This window comes from Bos taurus, chromosome 13 (genome assembly GCF_002263795.3).
Source record: "Bos taurus isolate L1 Dominette 01449 registration number 42190680 breed Hereford chromosome 13, ARS-UCD2.0, whole genome shotgun sequence".
Classification (NCBI taxonomy): domain Eukaryota; kingdom Metazoa; phylum Chordata; class Mammalia; order Artiodactyla; family Bovidae; genus Bos; species Bos taurus.
The window spans coordinates 29,094,576-29,115,622 of NC_037340.1; the positions used below are offsets into that span (position 1 = coordinate 29,094,576).

General features: G+C 42.8%; 1 protein-coding gene across 2 annotated transcripts in view; it reads right to left on the minus strand.

Annotated features, from left to right (window-relative positions):
* Positions 1 to 21,047, minus strand: part of FRMD4A (FERM domain containing 4A) — an 849,800-nt gene that overhangs the window by 745,269 nt on the left and 83,484 nt on the right. For both annotated transcript variants that reach the window (XM_059892529.1, XM_059892528.1), the window contains 2 exons: positions 16,191 to 16,261; positions 6,664 to 6,796 (listed from right to left, as the gene is read on the minus strand). The gene's annotated coding sequence lies outside the window, so the exon portion shown is untranslated. The remainder of the gene's footprint in view (positions 1 to 6,663; positions 6,797 to 16,190; positions 16,262 to 21,047) is intronic.

Below are 21,047 nucleotides of genomic sequence, written 5' to 3' on the forward strand. Positions count from 1 at the left end.
ACATACCACATATTTACCTTTCCATTTGTTTATTTCGTATCTCTGCCACTAGGAAAAAAAGTTTTAACTTGATCAGGGACTGATTTGTGTTCACTGCTGTATCTCCAGTATGTAGAACAAAGGTTTCATAAGGTGGATGTTCGATTAATATATTTTTAATGAGCTGTCTGAATGAGATTAAAGATTTTCACGGGTATAATTAATGCCTGTGTACTGCTGAGCAATAGAGACAATAGCATTATTCCTTTTCATCACATGAAACAAACAGGAGAGAAAGAGTAGGTAACTTTCTCCCAGCCACATCAGGGCCTGGGGCTTTCTACTTACAATGTCTGCACAGAAAAGCAGTGGGCTTTGAAGAATCCCCAGGGGTCATGGACTGGCATGTCTGTTCACCACCCCTACCCCACCCCACATGCACACCTGCATGCATACTGCACTGCAGAAGAAAACCTCCGCAGAGGATGTAGCTGCCTAGCACCAGGCCATGATGAACAGTAGCTGAATCACCGCTATTTGAAGAACTCTGAATCAGCTTGCTCTCTGACTCCACAGAGCTGGGCTTATTGTCTTCAGGTGAGGGTTTAACAGGGAGGCCCAGACCAGCAGCAGCAGCAAGCCCTGGGAATTTGGGAATGCACATTCTTGCCCACCCAGCCTTACTGAGTCAGAAGTTCGGGGAGACTGGGCCCAGCACTATGTGTTTGAACAGGCCGTTAGTGGTAAAGCATCTGCCTGTGATGCAGGAGACACAGGTTCAATACCAGGGTTGGGAAGGTTCCCTGGAAGAGCAAATGGCAACCCATTCCAGTGTTCTTGCCTGGGAAATCCCATGGACAGAAGAACCTGGCAGGCTACAGTCCAAGGGGTCGCAAGAGTCGGACATAATTTAGTGACTGAACCACTACCAGCAGACAGTTTTAACACACTCAAGTTTGAGAACCACTGCCTTAGTGGGTAAACAAGAACTATGACACTCTCTAGGTCCATCCACATCTCTACAAATAAAATGGGTAACTAATGAGAACCTACTGTATAGTGCAGGGCATGCACGCGTGCTCAGTTGCTCGTGTCCTATTTTGATAAACTGATAAAATTGTCAAGTGCTCTGTTAAGTCTAATATTTAATGCTGATTTGAACATAATGGGATGTATAAAACCAAATGAGGGGAACTAGCTCTCAGGACTGCAGAAACCCTATCGATTCCCCGTCACTGATCTCTTGCTCAGACTTTATTGTTCCTGTTGGGCTGGTGTGAAATGAATTGATAATATCACCAGTTTTTCAAGGAATAGGTTTCTTTGCTGTAATCACAACCACCAAGATTAGTGCCTGAACTAACTGAGTTCCTTCATCAGGCCCTTTAAGAATCACAGGCCAGAGTGGAGACAAGAGGCAGAGGAGGGGGGCGGGCGGGCGGCGGATACACACTACTATATGTAAAATAGATACACAACAAGGACCTACTGTGTAGCACAGGAACTATATTCAATATCTTGCAATAGGACTTCCCTGGTGGTCCAGTGGTTAAGAATCAGCCTGCCAATGCAGGGGACATGGATTTGATTCCTGCTACAGGAAGATCCCACATTCTGCAGAGCAACTAAGCCCATGTGCCACAACTACAGAGCCCATGAGCTGCAGCCATTGAGGATCCCTGTGCTCCAGGACAAGAGAAGCCACTGCAATGAGAAGCCTGAGCCCTGCACCTAGAGAGCCGCCCCAACTCACCACAACTAAAGAAAGCCTGCATGCAGCAACGAAGAACCCAACACAGCCAAAAATAAATAAATTTAAATATCTTGCAATAATCCGCAATGGAAAATAATCAGGAAAGGTACATCTGAAACATTTAAAATCAACTACAAGTCAATTTTTAACAATTCACAGGACTAAATGGGCCCTGGAGAGTGAATCATTTTCAGACTCAGAGCTTTGCCCCACCCCCACCCCATCTCAGCCTCAGTAGATGAAAATATGGGACACTATGGGAACAGCATAGAAATATAGGACGTTGCTGAAGTTTGTGGGAGTAAAAACAGAACCTAAGCCTTCTGCCCTAATTACGTGACATTTTTAGCTCATAGTGAACAGAGACTCTTGTGGTTAGTGATGTCATCCATATCCACCCACACTGCTTCTGGACCCAGCAGCCTGTGTTGCTGGAGAATTTCACACAATCCTTTGAGAAAGGCATAGGTTCTCCCTAAAACATCACTTCCTTGCTTGAGTGCCACAATGCCTTTCCATTGCACTGAGAATAAAATCCTAACCCCCTCAACAACAATTAAAAACTAAACAACCCGATTTTAAAAAGGCCTAAAATTTGAATAGACATTTCTCCAAATAAGACTGATAAAAATGGCCAATAAGCACATGAAAAGAGGCTCAAAATCACTAAACATTAGAGAGATGCAAATCGAAAACACAGTGAGATACCATTACTATGGGTACCATTTACTATGGTTATTATTTTTAAAAGAAAAACAAAATTATAAGTGTTGGGGAGAATGTAGAGAAAATGGACTCTTTGCACCTTGCTAGTGGGAATGCAAAACGGTGCAGCCATGGAGGAAACATTATGGTGGTTCCTCAAAAAATTAAACATAGAATTATGATATGATATAGCAGTTCATCTGGGTATATAGCCCCAAAAATTGAAAGCAGGGACTCAGACATATATGTGTACACTGGTGTTCAAAGCAGCATTATTCACAGTAGCTGAAAGGTGGAACAACCCAAAGGTCCACTGATGGAAGATGAATGGATAAACAGGAGGTGTTATATGTGTGCAATGGAATATCATTCAGTCTTTAAAAAAAGAATAAAAGTCTGATATGTGCTACAACATGGATGAACCTTGAAGATATTACGCTAAGAGCAATAAGCCAGACACAAAAGGACAAATACTATATGAATGCTCTTATAAGAAGTTCCTAAAACCGTGTCAAATTCACAGAGACAGAAAGTAAACCAGTGGTTCCCAAAGGCTAGAGGGAGGGGGAATTGGGTACACAATTTCCGTTTCAGATGACAAAAAAAGTTCTTGAAATGGAGGGTGGTTATGGTTGCACAACAATGTGAATGTATTAAATGCACGAATGATATAGTTATAAATGGTTAAATTGCTAAGTTTGATGTTACGTATATTTTATGACAACAAAAAATTAACAACCCCAGACTGCTCTCGTACTTGGACCCTTGCACATTTCTTCACCACGCTCTCAGTTGCTCCATTCCTGTTCACCATGCTTCAACTACCCTATCCTTTTTTTTTTTTTTTTTGCAATCATAATATTTATTTTTTCTCTTTTGGATGTACATAAAAAGAGGCCAGTCTATTACTAAAAGAGAAACTAACCTAAGAGTCTGAAGAGTTTAGAAAACATTGCTATGCTTCCCCAGTAAGTATTTCAGCCCCCTATTCTTGTTTCAGCTCCTCATACATGTCAGCTCTTTCTTACCTCGGAGCCTTGCATGTATCTTTTCCCCTGCCAAGAACATTCTTCCCTCTATTCTTTGCAGAGATAAATCCTTTAGATCCTTAGAAACTATGGTGAAAACTAGCTAGATGGTCACCAGTATGAATCTGTTTCCCTTTTCTCCTGAGCACACAGCTATGTCTTACTACCTTGCAGTAAGACATGTCAAGCGATGATGCACAAACATAACATACATCACTCACAGGCCAGCTACCCCCAGCTGAAAAAAAACATGATACAGAAGAGCATGGCGACCGTGAAAGTTATGTGTTGAAAACTGAGGTGCTACAACAGAAGGGAACAGGGTTCTTGAATCACTGCCTGGAAAACAGCCACCTGCTGATCAGGAATATTCCCTTTGGATTTTATGTGAGTGAGAAAAAACTCATCTTTGACCCATTATATTGATATATATTTGGATGTCTCAATTATGCTTATAAAACACTACTCTCTCTTTAACACAGATTTCAGAGACGGGTATTCTCCCCTCGAGCAAAGTCAATAAGCCTTCCCTCATTCACTGTGTCACCATATTGCATCTTGCTCTGTTTTTATAGTTTGTAACTTATTTATTCATCTTAATGTATTTATTTTGGTATGTCTCTCCCAGTAGACAGTAGCCTTCTCTAATATGCAAACTGTGTGTCTTGTTTGCCACTGTATTTCCCAGTGCCTAATACAAACTGAATAAACATTTCCAGCCTGAATGAGTAAGAAAGAAAAGAGAAAGAGAAAGAGCAAGAGAGTTCCAGAAAAACATCTATTTCTGCTTTATTGACTATGCCAAAGCCTTTGACTATGTGGATCACAATAAACTGTGGAAAATTCTGAAAAAGATGGGAATACCAGACCACCTAACCTGCCTCTTGAGAAATCTGTATGCAGGTCAGGAAACAACAGTTAGAACTGGACATGGAACAACAGACTGGTTCCAAATAGGAAAAGGAGTACGTCAAGGCAGTATATTGTCACCCTGCTTATTTAACTTATATGCAGAGTACATCATGAGAAACACTGGACTGGAAGAAACACAAGCTGGAATCAAGATTGCTGGGAGAAATATCAATAACCTCAGATATGCAGATGACACCACCCTTATGGCAGAAAGTGAAGAGGAACTCAAAAGCCTCTTGATGAAAGTGAAAGTGGAGAGTGAAAAAGTTGGCTTAAAGCTCAACATTCAGAAAACGAAGATCATGGCATCCGGTCCCATCACTTCATGGGAAATAGATGGGGAAACAGCGTCGACTTTATTTTTGGGGGCTCCAAAATCACTGCAGATGGTGACTGCAGCCATGAAATTAAAAGACGCTTAGTCCTTGGGAGGAAAGTTATGACCAACCTAGATAGCATACTCAAAAGCAGAGACATTACTTTGCCAACAAAGGTCCAGCTAGTCAAGGCTATGGTTTTTCCTGTGGTCATGTATGGATGTGAGAGTTCGACTGTGAAGAAGGCTGAGCGCTGAAGAATTGATGCTTTTGAAGTGTGGTGTTGGAGAAGACTCTTGAGAGTCCCTTGGACTGCAAGGAGATCCAACCAGTTCATTCTGAAGGAGATCAGCCCTGGGATTTCTTTGGAAGGAATGATGCTAAAGCTGAAACTCCAGTACTTTGGCCACTTCATGCGAAGAGTTGACTCATTGGAGAAGACTCTGATGTTGGGAGGGATTGGGGGCATGAGGAAAAGGGGACAACAGAGGATGAGATGGCTGGATGGCATCACTGACTCGATGGACATGAGTTTGAGTGAACTCCGGGAGTTGGTGATGGACAGAGAGGCCTGGCGTGCTGCGATTCATGGGGTCGCAAAGAGTCAGACACGACTGAGGGACTGAACTGAACTGAACTGAATACAAACTGAATAAACATTTCCTGCCTGAATGAGTAAAGGTCTAAATTTCAGTCTAAGTGTCAGTGGCATCTGTCTATTCTGTTAGACTGTCCTCCACACTCAAAATGTTTCACAGACCATGTCTTTATCCACCCTCTCCTTGATGGTCTCAGAGCTTTTTGAAACTTACACACTCAAAGCCCTTTAACACAGGGTTTTGTAACTGCAGTTGACGCAGTAACAGCCTCCTGTCCCCTACAGACAGAATCTCTTCAGAGTATGTTTGCACTCCTAAACTTGAGTACGTAGTAGGCAGTTAAATGAATTGAGTGAACAAGTGAATCTGTCAAGAGAAAGATATGACTCTGATTCTATCTCAAGTCAGAGGCAGAGCACAGAATGCACCTTTTGCATAGTTTGGCTTATTCCTGTCTAGACAAGTGTCATGAGTCACCACAATGCAGGACTGGAGTATGGTCTGCAAAGAGCCATGACCTGTGAGGCAGGAGACGTGGGCTCAGAACACAGAGTCCTCAGCTCACGGAGCACCCTGGGCAGCTCACTTTACCTCTAGTGGACTCAAGTCTCCTATCTCTAAAGTAGGGGTTTGAGCTAAACAATATTGAAAGACCTTAATTTTTAAATGACATTGCAGTCACCCCTTGGCATATATATGGGATTGGTTCCAGGATCCCTAACTCCAGGGATGCTCAAGTCTCATATAAAACAGTGTATACAATCTGCCCTCTGTATCCACGGGTTTCACATCTGCAGATTCGATCTTCGGTTAGTTGAATCTGCTGATTCAAAACCCTAAGATACTGAGAGCCAACTGTATTTAAACCCAGGCAGTCAAAGAGGAAATGGAAAACAATGATTCGGAAACCACTAACCACATATGGTGATGGAGTGCTTGAAATGTCCCGATGGATATAGGCTATAAATAGGAAATGCACACTGGATTTCAAAGGCTTAGTACGAAACAATGTTGTCGTTCTTGTTCTTGTTGTTTAGTAGCAAAGTTGTCTCGACTCTTTTGTGGCCCCATGGACAGTAAGCCACCAGGCCTCTCTGTACATGGGATTCCACAGGCAAGAATACTGGATTAGGTTGCCATTTCCTCCTACAGGGGATGTTCCTAACTCAGGGACCAAAGCCGTGCCTCCTGCATTGGCAGGTGGATTCTTTACCACTGAGCCACTAGAAAAGCCCACAATTTCCATATTGATTACATGTGGAAATGATAATATTTTAGATAAGAAATGAAATATACTATTAAAATTAACTTTATCCATTTTCTTTTTACTTTTCAAAATGTTACTAGAAATGCAAACATTAACACATTACCTTGATGTGTGACATCATCAGAACTGTAATCGTGCTACACCATCCAAATTACAATGCATAAATCACTGATTCTACATCCTCTTCTGAGATCTCCAAACTCATTGCCAAACAAATCCAAAAATGGTTCAGTAACCTGGAAAGAAAATTCATTATAGACATGTTCCCATGTAGATGTGCAATTTCGTTTCATAACCAGTTTGTTTTAGGTTGAAACTATTTGTAAGAAAGAAAGCAGGTGCAGCAATGAAAAAGCTACAAGGCTGAAACAATCTTAAAGGAGACAATTAAAGACAAAGTAAAAAAAAAAAAGGATCTATTTTCTGGATATGGGGTAGCCCTGTGTGCTCCCCTAAGCCTTAGATGTGTTACTGGAAAGGCAAAGAGAATATCTTTTTGTTTGTTTGTTTCACTCATTTCAAAAATGACCAAAGTGTGAGCTGAGCTGATGGTGGGGCTGGTAGAATTACAGAAAAGAGAAACAGTGATGAGAAGTGTGGGTAAAAACCAGTGTTCATATGAGAAATGAGGAATCTGAGGGAAGAGGAGCAGGACCAGGGAGAGAAACCAGGAGAGCGATTATGGAGTTGGCTTTCAGGATCAGCAACAGCAGCATCACCTGGGAATGTCACAGAAACACAGACTCTTGGGCTGATCCCAAGTGGTTGATACGGGGACCCTCATCGCCTATCTACGACTTTTCATGGAGTCTTGGGAAAACATTCATCTAGGACTGGGGTTTCCAAGGAGCAGGTCTTAAACATTTTTGTGATAGATCCCCAAGCCAGCTATCGTCACACATTCTGTTTTACATAAACCCCAGCCCATAGGGCAGCTGGGGTTACCAAAACGAACGGCGGAGAGGGTTACCTCTTCTGGCTGCTTGGTGTCTTAACTGTCAGCTAAGTCTTCCTTTTAGCTTTCTACCATTCTATTCCCTCCCCAGGGACTTCATCACATCACAGGTAAAACTAATGCATAAAGTTATAAATCTAACACTTTCCAAATGAGTTGCTCACACTCTGTAAACATGATGTTACAAAATAATTTATCCCTGGATGTCTTGTATTTTCCTGGTCTCAGTAATCAAGCACCAGAGGTAACAGGGATGGAGAGAAATACCCAAGCAAATTCATTTTTAATAGAACGAGAGTTGTTTGAATTCTCAATCACACCCTTAACGGAAGTGGAATCTAAGCATAGTGCAAATAGTGGGGGAAAGTGCAAATAGAGAAGCCATGACTTCAGGACCAAAGTCACCTCCTCTGGGAAGTCCTCAGCCCAGTCAGGTCCCCAGTTTTGATTACTTCCCATTCACTCTTCACAACACTTTACACAATGGAAAATTATGAGTGTATGTATAGTTTCTTGTTCTACGTAGGTCTCTGCCATCGGGTCCTTGGGAACAAAAACCTTGTGTACATTTTCAGTTCTGTATTTTGTTCATATGGGACACTCAGTGAATATCTGCTAAAGGCATAAACATCCAAGAAGTGCTTCATGATTATGAAATAACTGCAAGATAGTGCTCCATTTTTTTCTGGGTCTGCAGAAGGATTGTGGCCAAGGACAGCAGAGAGGTGAGAGGAAGGGTCAAGGTCCTAAGAGCTTTTGTTCACAACATTTTGTCCACAACAGACATGGGTCAAAAAACATGATTGGGAACTGGGGCCAAAACCCCACCTGTCATCAAAGGGGAACGAAGAGATTCTGGGAAAGGAAGCCTTGGGATGTACTTGACTCATAACCAAGAAGGAGATAAGAGGAAAACTCCAGAAGTTGAATTAGGAGAAAAAAAAAAAAAAAAACCTTATGGGAAGTTTCCTGAAGCCAAATTAAGGATCAAATTCCTTCCTGAAGTAGGTATAAGTTGGGTCAAGTCCAAGCTGAGTCTCTAAATATTTATTCGATCTTATTTTCCACAGCCGAGTGAACAGTCCTTGCCCATCAAAATGTTGTGATCTGAAAGCCACTCACTTCAGTTTCCAGTGGCCTCTGTCGACACCCCCACTGTTACTCTGTTGGACTCCCGATGCTGAGAGTAGAGCATTCACCGATGCTGACTTCTACCACTAATAAACCATGAATCTTCTAATCTGAATCACCAGAACTTTTTAATCTGAAGATACCAGAGGAAGGGAACCTAGGCAGACACACATCAGGAACGCCCCCAGCAAACAGTTATCTATTTTCTCCTCAGATCTACCATCCTAATTGTTCAGCTGGGGACATTACTAGGCCACTTCTCTTGTCCTAAATAAATAAATAAGCTCTGCAGAAATGAACAGATGGAGGAAAATTTCAAAGCAGCACGTGGGCGTTTCAGGCTCAAATCCCATCAACAGATAACAGGATTTATAACAGCCACTCCCACACAGAGCTTTGGAAATTTTAAACTTGTGTGTCATAAGATAGGGTTTCCCCTCCCCCGAACTATCTGCATTGAGTTCAGAGACATGAGGTTCTTCCGTTTGGGTCAAAACCTCTTTCTCCAAGCTAAACAGTCCACACTGCCACTCAAGAAGTGTGTTAGGGGCTACAGGCTATGCTAAGTCACTTCAGTCGTGTTCGACTCTGTGTGACCCCATAGACGGCAGCCCACCAGGCTCCCCCGTCCCTGGGATTCTCCAGGCAAGAACACTGGAGTGGGTTGCCATTTCCTTCTCCAATGCATGAAAGTGAAAAGTGAAAGTGAAGTCGCTCAGTCGTGTCCCACTCATAGCGACCCCATGGATTGCAGCCTAACAGGCTCCTCCGTCCATGGGATTTTCCAAGCAAGAGTACTGGAGTAGGGTGCCATTGCCTTCTCCGAGGGGCTACAGGAGTGGAAAGGAAACCCAAAGTGGGCAGCACTGGGTGTGATCATTTATATTGCTTCTTGCTTCTCTCTTTTTCTCCCAGGCGCACGTGCCTGCATGCTAAGTTGCTTCAGTTGTGTCTGACTCTATGCAACCCCACAGACTGTAGCCTGCTAGGCTCATCTGTCTGGGATCCTCCAGGCAAGAATACTGGAGTGGGTTGTCATGCTCTCCTCCAGGGGATCTTTCCCACCCAAAGATGGAACCTGTGTCGGTTACGTCTCCTGCATTGGCAGATGGATTCTTTACCATTAGTACCACCTGAGAAGCCCTTTTCCCCAGGGGCATTGTACAATTTCCGGAGAAGCAGTGGGTTGATTGTGGTAAATTGGAACCCTCACCTTGACTCAAGGGAAAGACGACTACAAGCATGGATGCTCTTGGTAACCCAGAGCACATGGCCACCTTGTTTCAAAAAAAACAAGAGAATCTAGACTCAGGTTAATGTCAAAATATTCAGAGGCACCCCCTGGCACTCTAGGGAAAGTATCAGCACAGTGGAGAAACTGTGTAGTGAGCAAAACAGGAGGATCATTCTGGGGCATCCAGGAAAGGATTCTCAGAGTCACTCCGAAGTATTAATAGATGGAGAAGACCCCAAGAATCTGGCTGGACTGGGAGGGATGTAGGGCTGTGTTCATGGAGGGAGCCCTTGACTAGAAGCCATTATTAGTGAGACCCACATTATATGACTTTCCCCTTGGAACTGATGAGAGTAGAAACCTAAATCACCCTAATCATTAGTATTAGAGTAGAAAGAAGGGCTCTTAATTTCTTCATTGACTATCCAGAAACTCAGGATACTCCAGGGATTAAAATCCATAATGGACCTGACTCATCATTGAAGGAAATCTTTAGGGTTGCCTCTAGCCCCTTGTCTGGGCACAGCCTCATAGTTTGATGCATGGCCCACTGAATCACTGCCCCCAGAAATGCAGAGACAAGTGAAATAGCTTTACGGCCTACTCAGGTGGCCACTAGAGCATGGTAACTGGGACTCAGGCACATCCTAAAACCCAGTAAAAGTAGCATCCCTGCCACACAGTCATACGTAAATGCGTCCATCCTATTTCAGTTTCACCTTCCTCAAAGAAATCTTCCTTGACTTCCCCAACTTTGAGGTCTGCCTGTTAAACATTCCCATAGCACCCAGAATTCCTTTACAGCATTTCTCATACCTGTAATCATGCATTTAATGGTTATAATTTTATGTTTAATGTCTGTTTTTCCTGCTAGATTGAGCTCTGTGATAGTTGAAAGCATGTCTATTTTCCTGTTTTGTCCCTAGAGCATTAAAATTGCATGCTGACTAATTCTGGACTATTAGTTAAGAATCGTGCAGACATTATTTATTAAATAAAGGACCCAATGAATAACTGATAGGATCAATTAATCAACAGTATTTCATGACAGAGGAGAGATTATGAGATTCTTTCAAATGGGAGAACACTTTGTGTAAAGCAATATGATACACACCCTCAGTCACATACCATGAGATCCAAAACGTAACAGAATTTGGTGGGACCGGATGGGGACACTGACCTTGAAAAAGTCCCATAAGAAGCCTCAGTCGAAGGCATGCATGTGCTGTGCTAAGTCACTTCAGCCATATTCAACTCTTTGCAACCCTATGGACTGTAGCCCACCAGACTCCTCAGTCCATAGGGATTCTCCAGGCAAGCATCCTGGAGCAGGTTGCCATGCCCTCCTCCAGGGGATCTTCCCAATCCATGTCAAACCTGGGTCTCTTCCACCCTCTGCATTGGCAGGCAGTTCTCTACCACTAGCACCACCTGGGAAGCCCTCAGTGAAGACAAGGAGCCAAAAACTCATCTTCAGTGGTTGTCAAATGCACGTTTCTCCAGTTTGGTGTATCTTCAGCAGCTCAAGATAAGCAAAAAAATGTCTTAATATAATTGGTTTGCAGAACTGGATACCTCAGGAGAATTAAGGTATCAACTTTAGCAAACTTCACCTGTAGTTTTAAGAAACCTAATGGGAATTATTCAAGAATTCAGAATGTGCAAGTGACATAGAATTCTAAGGACACAGGAATACTGAAAGAAATCTTCACTCCACACCAATGCATATACACACTATTTGCCAAGCTATTCTGTTACTAAAAATCTAGAACATTATTGCCCTGAGCATGTAAGGTGCTTCTAGTGAGAGCCCTATATTCATTACATAACCTTGACTTTCTACTTGAATTTAGGTAAAATCAATCAAGAGTCCTCACTGGACACAGATGGACAATGGAACCATCCACACATATTAACCTCATTGAATTAAGTGAGGTTCTTGTGTTTGATTTAAGAGGGAATATTTGAATTTTCTCAATCTCCCACATTTCCTCAGTGACAGTCTTAGGACCAGGTATCAGTGTCTTGGGTTCTGAGGGCTGAAAGCATCCTGGAAGCATAGGATTCTCATGCAGGTTTAAGAACAAGGCTTGACAGGTCCCATTTTAGCCTTTATACACTCTCCAGGGTTCTCCTATTATCCTATTTCTTGGAGGAGAGACCTCCAAGAAAGACTGGAGTTCTCTACTGTCTTGGAGAGGGGAGAGAGCTGAGAAATTATGAGAATTTGTGGTTTTGGACATAAACAAATCCTTATTTTACTTGTATAGCTAACTCTCAAGGAGGAAATTGTGGGTTGTGAAATATTTTTCTGAAAAGAGAAATTTAACCTGGTTTATATTACTATAGCCAGTAAAATCATACAGAGGAATTTAGTTATTAGGGAGTAAATTCAATTTCCTATAACAGGGTTTATAAGTTTAAAGGAAGAAACATCGTTTTCTTTAATAACTACTTTTAAAGAAACACAGAGATTAACACAGGATAATGATTATAGGTTCTAATCTTGAGTGATAATTATCCAAAAGTAAATAACCTCTAAATGAGAGGCCAGATCTTTTTTCCCCTTCTATTTGCCATGAAGTGATGGGACCAGATGTCACGATCTTATTTTTTTGAATGTTGAAATTTAAGCCAGCTTTCTCACTCTCCTCTTCTACCCGCATCAAGAGGCTTTTTGGTTCCTTTTCACTCTTTGCTGTTAAGAGTGGGACCATCTGCATATCTGAGGGTGATATTTCTCCCGGCAATCTTGATTCCAGTTTGTGATTCATCCAGCCTTGGCATTTCACATGATGTACTATTCATGTAGAGGCTTCCCACGTAGCACTAGTGGTAAACAGCCTGCCTGCCAATGCATGAGACTTAAGAGGTGCAGGTTCAATCCCTGGGGCTGGAAGATGCCCTGGAGGAGGAGACGGCAACCCACTCCAGTGTTCTTGCCTGGAGAATCCCATGCATGGAGAAGACTGGTGGGCTATGGTCCATAGAGTCACAAAGAGTCAGATGTGACTGAAGCGACTTAGCATGCATGCACTAGGCTGCTGCGGCTGCTGCTGCTTCTGCTGCTGCTAAGTCGCTTCAGTCATGTCCGACTCTGTGAGACCCCATAGACAGCAGCCCACCAGGCTCTCCTGTCCCTGGGATTCTCCAGGCAAGAACACTGGAGTGGGTTGCCATTTCCTTCTCCAATGCATGAAAGTGAAAAGTGAAAGTAAAGTCGCTCAGTCGTGTGTGACTCTTAGCGACCCCATGGACTGCAGCCTACCAGGCTCTTCCGTCCATGGGATTTTCCAGGCAAGAGTACTGGAGTTGGGTGCCATTGCCTTCTCCGATGCACTATGCACGTAAGCTAAATAAGCAGGGTGACAGTATACAACCTTGATGTACTCCTTTCCCAGTTTTGAACCAGTCCATTGTTCCATGTCTGGTTCTAATTGTTGCTTCTTGACCTATATACAGATTTCTCAGGAGGCAGGTAAAGTCATCTGGTACTCCCATCTCTTTAAGAACGTTCCACATTTCTTTGTGATCCACACCAGTCAAAGGTTTTGGTGTAATCAATGAAGCAGAAGTAGATGTTTTTCTGGAATTCCCTACCTTTCTCTGTGATCCAACAAATGTTGACAATTTGATATCTTGTTTCTCTGCCTTTTCTAAATCTAGCATGTCCATCTGGATGTTATCAGTTCATGTACTGTTGAAGCCTAGCTTGAAGGATTTTGAGCATAACCTTACTGGCATGTGAAATGACTGCAATTGCACAGTAGCTTGAGTACTCTTTGGCATCGCCCTACTTTGGGATTGGAACGAAAACTAAACTTTCCTGGTCCTGTGGCCACTGCTGAGTTTTCCAAATTTGCCGACATATTGAGTGCTGCGCTTTAATAGCATCATCTTTTTGGATTTGAAATAGCTCAGCTGGAATTCCATCACCTCCACTAGCTTTGTTCATGGAAATGCTTCCTAAGGCCCACTTGACTTCACACTCCAGGATGTCTGGCTCTAGGTTAGTAACCACATCATCATGGTTATCCAAGTGTGGATACAGAGTATTCTTGCCACCTCTTCTTAATCTCTTCTGCTTCTGTTTGGTCCTTACCATTTCTGTCCTTTCTTGTGCCCATCCTTGCATGAAATTTTCCATTGATACCTACAATTCTCTTGAAGGGGTCCTTGGTCTCTCCCACTCCACTGTGTGGATATATATATTGCACCCTCCATTTAAGACGGCCTTCTTGTCTCTCCTTGCTATTCTCTGAAGCTCTGCATTCAGTTGGGTGTATCTTTCCCTTTCTCCTTTGTCTTTCACTTTTCTTCTTTCCTCAGGAATTCCTAAGGCTCCTCAGACAAGCATTTTCCCTTCTTGCATTTCTTTTTCTTTAGGATGGTCTTGGTCACTGCCTCCTGTACAATGTCACAAACCTCTGTTCTTCAGGCACTCTACCTACCAGATCTAATCCCTTGAATCTATTTGTCACCTCCACTGTATAATCATAAGGAATTTGATTTAGGTCATACCTGAATGACCCAGTGGTTTTTCCTATTTTCTTCAATTAGAGCCTGAATTTTGCAATAAGGAGCTCATGATCTGAGCCACAGTCAGCTCCAGATCTTGTTTTTGCTGATTGTATAGAGTGTCTTCGTCTTCAGCTTCGAAGAACATAATCAATTTGATTTCAGTATTGACCATCTGGTGATGTCTATGTGTAGAGTCGTCTCTTGGGTTGTTTGGAAAGGGTGTTTGCTGTGACCAGCATGTTCTCTTGACAAAACTCTGTTAGCCTTTGCCCTGCTTCATTTTGTACTCCAAGATCAAACTTGCCTGTTATTTTGGTTATCTCTTGCCTTCCTACTTTTGCATTTCAATCCCCTATGATAGAAAGGACACTGTTTTTTGGTGTTAGTTCTAAAAGCTCTTGTAGGTCTTCATAGAAGCATTCAAGTCCAGCTTCTTCAGCATTACTAGTCAGGGTATAGACTTGGATTACTGTGATATTGAATGTTTTGCCTTGGAAATGAACAGAGATCATTCTGTTGTTTTTGAGATTGCATCCAAGTACTGCATTTCAGACTCTTTTGTTGACTGTGAGGGCTACTCCATTTCTTCTAAGGGATTCTTGTCCTCAGTAGTAAATATAATGGTCATCTGAATTAAATTCACCCATTCCTGTCCATTTTAGTTCACTGACAGGATCTAAGATGTCAATGTTCAAATAGGTTCATTGGTACCATTTTTCTAGATTTCATGATATTTGTTTTATTAAAAAAAATTTTTTTCCTGAGCTGTATGGAATGCTGGATCTAGGTTCCCTGACCAGGGATTAAACTCACACCTTCTGTAGTAGAAGCGTGGAGCTTAACCACTGGACCACCAGGAAGTACCCCCCCACACCTTTTTTTCATTGTATTTTATGAATCACTAAATATGAGCCTGCTTAATTTAATCTTTCTTATCTCTCTGAGATATGGAATTAATTACCTGCACTCTGAATTCTTGAGTCAGTTTTATCAACAAACTTTATTCTATTTCATGGTTTGACCCCATCAAAACAATCATAATCTTATTTCTTTCCATTTTAACCAAGACTGTAATAATGTAATTTTAGGTTTGCCATTTTTAATTTTTACAGGCTAGTTTTAATTTAGGGAATAAAGGAGACCTAATAATATTTACAACCCACTGGCTATAGAACAGTCCATACCTGTTATTTTAAATATAAGTGTAACATTGTATTTTCCACTTATCAGCCCTTGTACCATGACTTTGCAGGAAAGCCCTTGTCCTACTTCCAAAATGGCCTCTGGAGAGCCAAGGAAAGAGACTAAGCTGCCAGTGATGGTCTATGAATGCTGTGTTGGGTGGGAGTAGGAGAGGAAAAATATATTTTAAAGTATCAGGCTATGTTTTACATCCAGAAAAAATTATTGTAAGACAAAGGCCCTGGACCCTAATTAACACTCTGCTGTATTTTAAGCTATAGGCTGGATCACCCTGTCTCTCTCTGCTGCTGCTAAGTCATTTCAGTCATGTCTGACTCTGTGCAACCCCATAGATGGCAGCCCACTAGGCTCCTCTGTCCCTGGGATTCTCCAGGCAAGAACACTGGAGTGGGGTGCCATTTCCTTCTACAATGCATGGAAGTGAAAAGTGAAAGTGAAGTCGCTCAGTTATGCCTGACTCTTAGCAACCCCATGGACTGCAGCCTACCAGGCTCCTCCATCCATGGGATTTTCCAGGCAAGAGTATGGAGTGGGGTGCCATTGCCTTCTCCTGTCTCTCTCTAGGAGAGCATAATTCTAATCATACCTTTTTTCTCACTGTCGCTGTCATCCAAGATGTCCTGATATCCCATCACTCCATTCTTCACGGTGCGAAGCCTAGGAAAATACAGGAAGGTAGCCTCACTCTATCATCTCTTACCCATGACCCTCTCCTGATTCCTCACCCCATTCAGACATCCAGTGCCCTCTTTCTCCCTCCTGCACCCTTCCAACCAAACCCAATCTCAGCAAATGATCCAATAGACGCATGTGTGTTCAAATAGACGTGTCTGAAAACAGATGAATTGGCTAGCCCTCCCCAGAGCACTTGCTCTTCCACAAAAGGACAGGCTGATGTCAAAAGAACGATTCTCGGCTAGTCTCAAATTTCAGAACTCATTGGCCTGGTGGCTATGAATGGTTATCCTGGTGACCTTGAGATCACACTTCAGGACACACTATACCCCTCCCATCTTCTTGTCAACTTGTCCAGTATCCCTATCGCCCAGCAACCCCACTCAAGAGTTTTAGTATGTATCTCAGTTTTGAAATTCCCTCAAAGATACAGAACACTCCAAGTTCTGGCATCATCTAAGAACAACAAGAAATGAAAGTCAGCTTCAAAAGTATCTTGGATTCTAATCATGGCAAGCTCTGTCCCAGAACTGCTGGCATCGATGGCACAGGCTTGGGGAAATCGTGACTAATAAAGAAAAAGCGTCCAAGAGCTCATAAAAATCTGATCGTCATCTTAAAAGGTCAGGGGCCAAAGGAATTAAGAAATCACCTGAGTGCTTAAATCTCCATCAGTAGGACAGGGATAAAAATGGCTGCTACTGACCACAAGCAGCATGACTTAAATGTGCCCCATCTGCTGGGCATCTCAGCATAATCACCAGCGATTCAGCAGCTGGCAGTCTACCACCAAGCTCAAGCAGCAATGAGCCAGGGCTCACAGCTGTACAGTTGACAAAGTCTTACCAGGAGCCAGCCAGCTGCCTCCCTTGCCCTGAGCAGCAGGCTGAGTGGAGCTGGCAGGGCTAGCTAGCCAGCTGCGGCTGATGTCACTACTGTAGGTAGATAGATGGGCCTTACTTTTCTTTTTCCTCCACCCATTACGTTTGGGCTTCAAAAGTAATGAATGATGCAAATCCAAACAATGCAGAAACAAGGGAACTGAACACCTACAAAGCCTGAATACTGGACTTTGCTGCAGAAGAGTCCAGAAGGAACTTGGACTTAAAGCATCCTACAGGGACCCTATTAAACTTCTATGTCATTTTTATGAAAGCATGTGACTGAAACTTCCTTTCTCTATGTGAGGCATGTACATAGAGGTTGCTCTCTTTATTAGTAATAAAACACACTGAGTTGATTTCCTTTAAATTTTTTTTTAAACAGACCATATTTGTGGGTGTATTCTGGATATCACTGCATTTGAGCAGCCACTGTGTTCAGAGCTACGTAGGAAACCAGAAGCAGCCCCTTGTACCTGAATATCACTTATTTTACAATAATCCAAGGGGAATTTCTGAATAAAGCTTTAGTTATGTGTTGAGTGGGCTTCCCTGGTGACTCAGATGAGAAAGCATGTGCCTGCATTGCGGGAGACTTGGGTTTGATCCCTAGGTCAGGAAGATCCTCTGGAGAAGGGGATGGTTACGCACTCCAATGTTCTTGCCTAGAGAATCCCATGGACAGAGAAGCCTGGCGGGCTATAGTCCATGGGGTCACAAAGAGTCGGACGTGGCTGATAGACTAACACTTTCATTTTGTGTGTGTGTTGAGCACCTAGCATGAGAAGGCACATTACCAGGGTCTTTGCAAATAAGCTAAGGATCTCACAATGAGATCTGAGGTGAAATGAGATCCTGGGTTACCCAGATAGGTCCAGACCCAATAACAAATGTCCTTATAAGGAATGCACAAAAGACAGACACATTGAAAAGAAAAGAAGACCAGCTGACAATGAAGCTAGAGACTGGCATGATGTGGGCACATGTCAAAGAGCTTTGGGAACCACCTGAAGCTGGAAAAAGTGATGAAGCGTCCTCCCCTAGTGTCTTCAGAGATAGCACATCCCAGCCAATCCTTTGACTTTGGACTTCTGGTTGCCAGAACTATAAGACAATATGTGTCTTCGGTTTTTAACTCTCTAACTTTCAGGAACTCCTTACGGGCCTCCCAGCAGACTGAATAATGCATGGGGCATCTCAAATCCTTCTGCAAGGGGACACCAGAGGACCAGGCTATGGAGGACACACTTGGGGGTGAGAGTATTCCCACTCCTAGAAAACAGTTCAGAGAAAGTGTTGAATCAATAGTCAAATAATATTTATTGGCACAACAACAACTGCAAGACTAGTTTCTATCTACAGAGCCTTTGTCAAGTATGGGTCACTATTGTAATCATTCCACACCTAGAACTTGCTTAGTGGTCTTAACAACCCAATGAGACAGCTAGTGAGTCTATCCCCATTATACAGACAAGCATACTGAGCTCCAAGGGGCTCACTCACTTGCCCAGGTTATCACAGAAATGAGCAGCGGGGCATACCTGGCCATGTCTTTGCATTAAGCCTATTCAGATGCAGAGAAGAAAACATTTACTCAGAGTTGAGGGCCCAGTTCTCAACTCAAACGTCCTTGGGCAGGTTTCCCAGACCCTCTGAGCTGGATAGAAGCTCTGGCTGGTCTCCTTGACTGTGATATTCTGGGGTCTCCCAAATCTGTTCCCATTCTGAACTGTTATGATTTGCAAACCAGGTTTTTCCTATTAACTGTAATTTGCTTTTACATTTGCACAGTGTCTTCCTGCCAGATTCTGGACACCTGGTCTGTTCTGCCACACAGTCCGGGAAAACAACCAGAAACACAAGAGAATCAGCACATTCCCCGAGCCATACGGAGGGGAGGGGAGCAATGCACCTCATATTTTAAAATGTCCTTTTCCTCCTGCAGCCAGGCCTCACTGAGAAAGCAGGCCCCAGGGCTGCCAGGAAACCAAGCTGCCTCTCGTTCTTATATTTAAATTTAATTTAACCGTAGCATTACCCTGCGTGTCAACAGTTCAGGACAAATTGATGGATTCTAGTTTAACTATTTAGCTGTGCCAGTGGTAATACGTTCAATCATGCATTAAATTAAAAATGACACTTGGAAATATATATATCCTGGACTCAGTTCTGTGCACCAAATAGGAAAAAATTTAAAATGCTGTCTGGTGGAAGATTACCACTGAAGAAGCATGAATCTCATTACCATAGGTTGCATGGCACACATTTACAAAGCTCCATTTAAAAGACTCTGACGGTAGCAGTTTGGTTATGCAGCTGGCTAAATGGGCCATTTCCTTTCCACAGGAGAGGACTCAACTGCTGCCAAAGCTAAGAGGTCATCATTGCCCCCCACCTCCTCAGACCCCCCTGAATTCCCAGGTACCCATGGCTCACATGTCAACTGCTCCCAATATACAGTCTGACCCTTCACAGTAGCTCAGAATTCATCCACAAACATAGACAGCGATAAAATAAAAGCAGTTACCATTTATTAACCTCCTAGTATGTGCTACCCACTTTGCACTTCTTATGTCATTCAACAGCCCTATGAACTCATTATTATTATCTCATTTTAGCATATGCAGAAGTTGATGTTCAGAGAGGTTAGGTGTATTTTTCAAGGTCACACAGTGGTTCATGGCAAAGCCAGAATCCCAAGCCAGTCCTGTCTAATTCCAATACCCAGGCACTTAACGATGGGCAGCACTGCTACTTAAACCATCACTCTGGAAAATACCCAGTTAAGCAAGCTTCTGGTCACCTTCATTTACCAGCCATGAACCCAAATGAGACTAGGGTATTTTATTTTGTAGGTAAGAACTGCAGAGAAAAGAGTGTTTTCTTAGGATTTCTCCACTCATTTTGCCCTGACTGTTCCCACCAGGGGCAGGCAAGTCCTATGCCACTAGAACTATGGACCCTTCGTGGACCAGGATCAGACATACTTATCTCCTATACCTCAGTGCTCAGCCAGGTACCCAGTCTAAAAAAGGCACACGTGGCCATTTGTGGAGCTTGTTGACCTGGGTGCTGGGGCAGAGAAAGGAGGGAAGTTGGGGCAGCACCCAGGAAAACAGCAGAGGGTGAATAGAGGACCAGCCCATCAGAGGAGCACAGCCACCAGAAATGTAATGGTGAGAGAGAAAAAGCACATTATTTTCCCTTTCAGACTAATAGAAAGGTATTTTCCTTAAGGGGCAGTATAACTGTTACCACAAAGATGACAGCCTCTAGGAACCCTCCTATACTGTTGGAAGGAATGTAAATTGGTACAGTCACTGCTGCTGCTGCTGCTAAGTCACTATAGTTGCTTAAAAACTATAAACACTGTTCCAACAGTATGAAGGTTCCTTAAAAACTATAAATAGAGTTACCAATCCCACTCCAGAGAAAAACATGGTCCAAAAGGATCCATGCACCCCAGTGTTCATAGCAACACTGTTTACAATAGCCAAGACATGGAAGCAACATAAATGTCCATCGACAGGAACGGATAAACAAGATATGGTACATATGTACAATGAAATATTACTCAGTCATTAAAAAGAACGAAATAATGCCATTTGCAGCAACATGGATGGACCTACAAATTGTCATATTGAATGAAGTGTGTCAAACAGAGAAGGAGAAATATCATATAACATCTTTTCTATGTGTAATCTAAAATGATATAAATGAACTATTTATGAGACAGAAACAGACTCACAGACTTAGAGAACAAACTTAGGGTTGCCAAGGGTGAGAATGGGAGGAAGGGATGCTTAGGGAGCTTGGGATGGACATGCACACACTGCTATATTTAAAATGGATAGCCAACAAGGATCTACTACATAGCACAAGGAAGC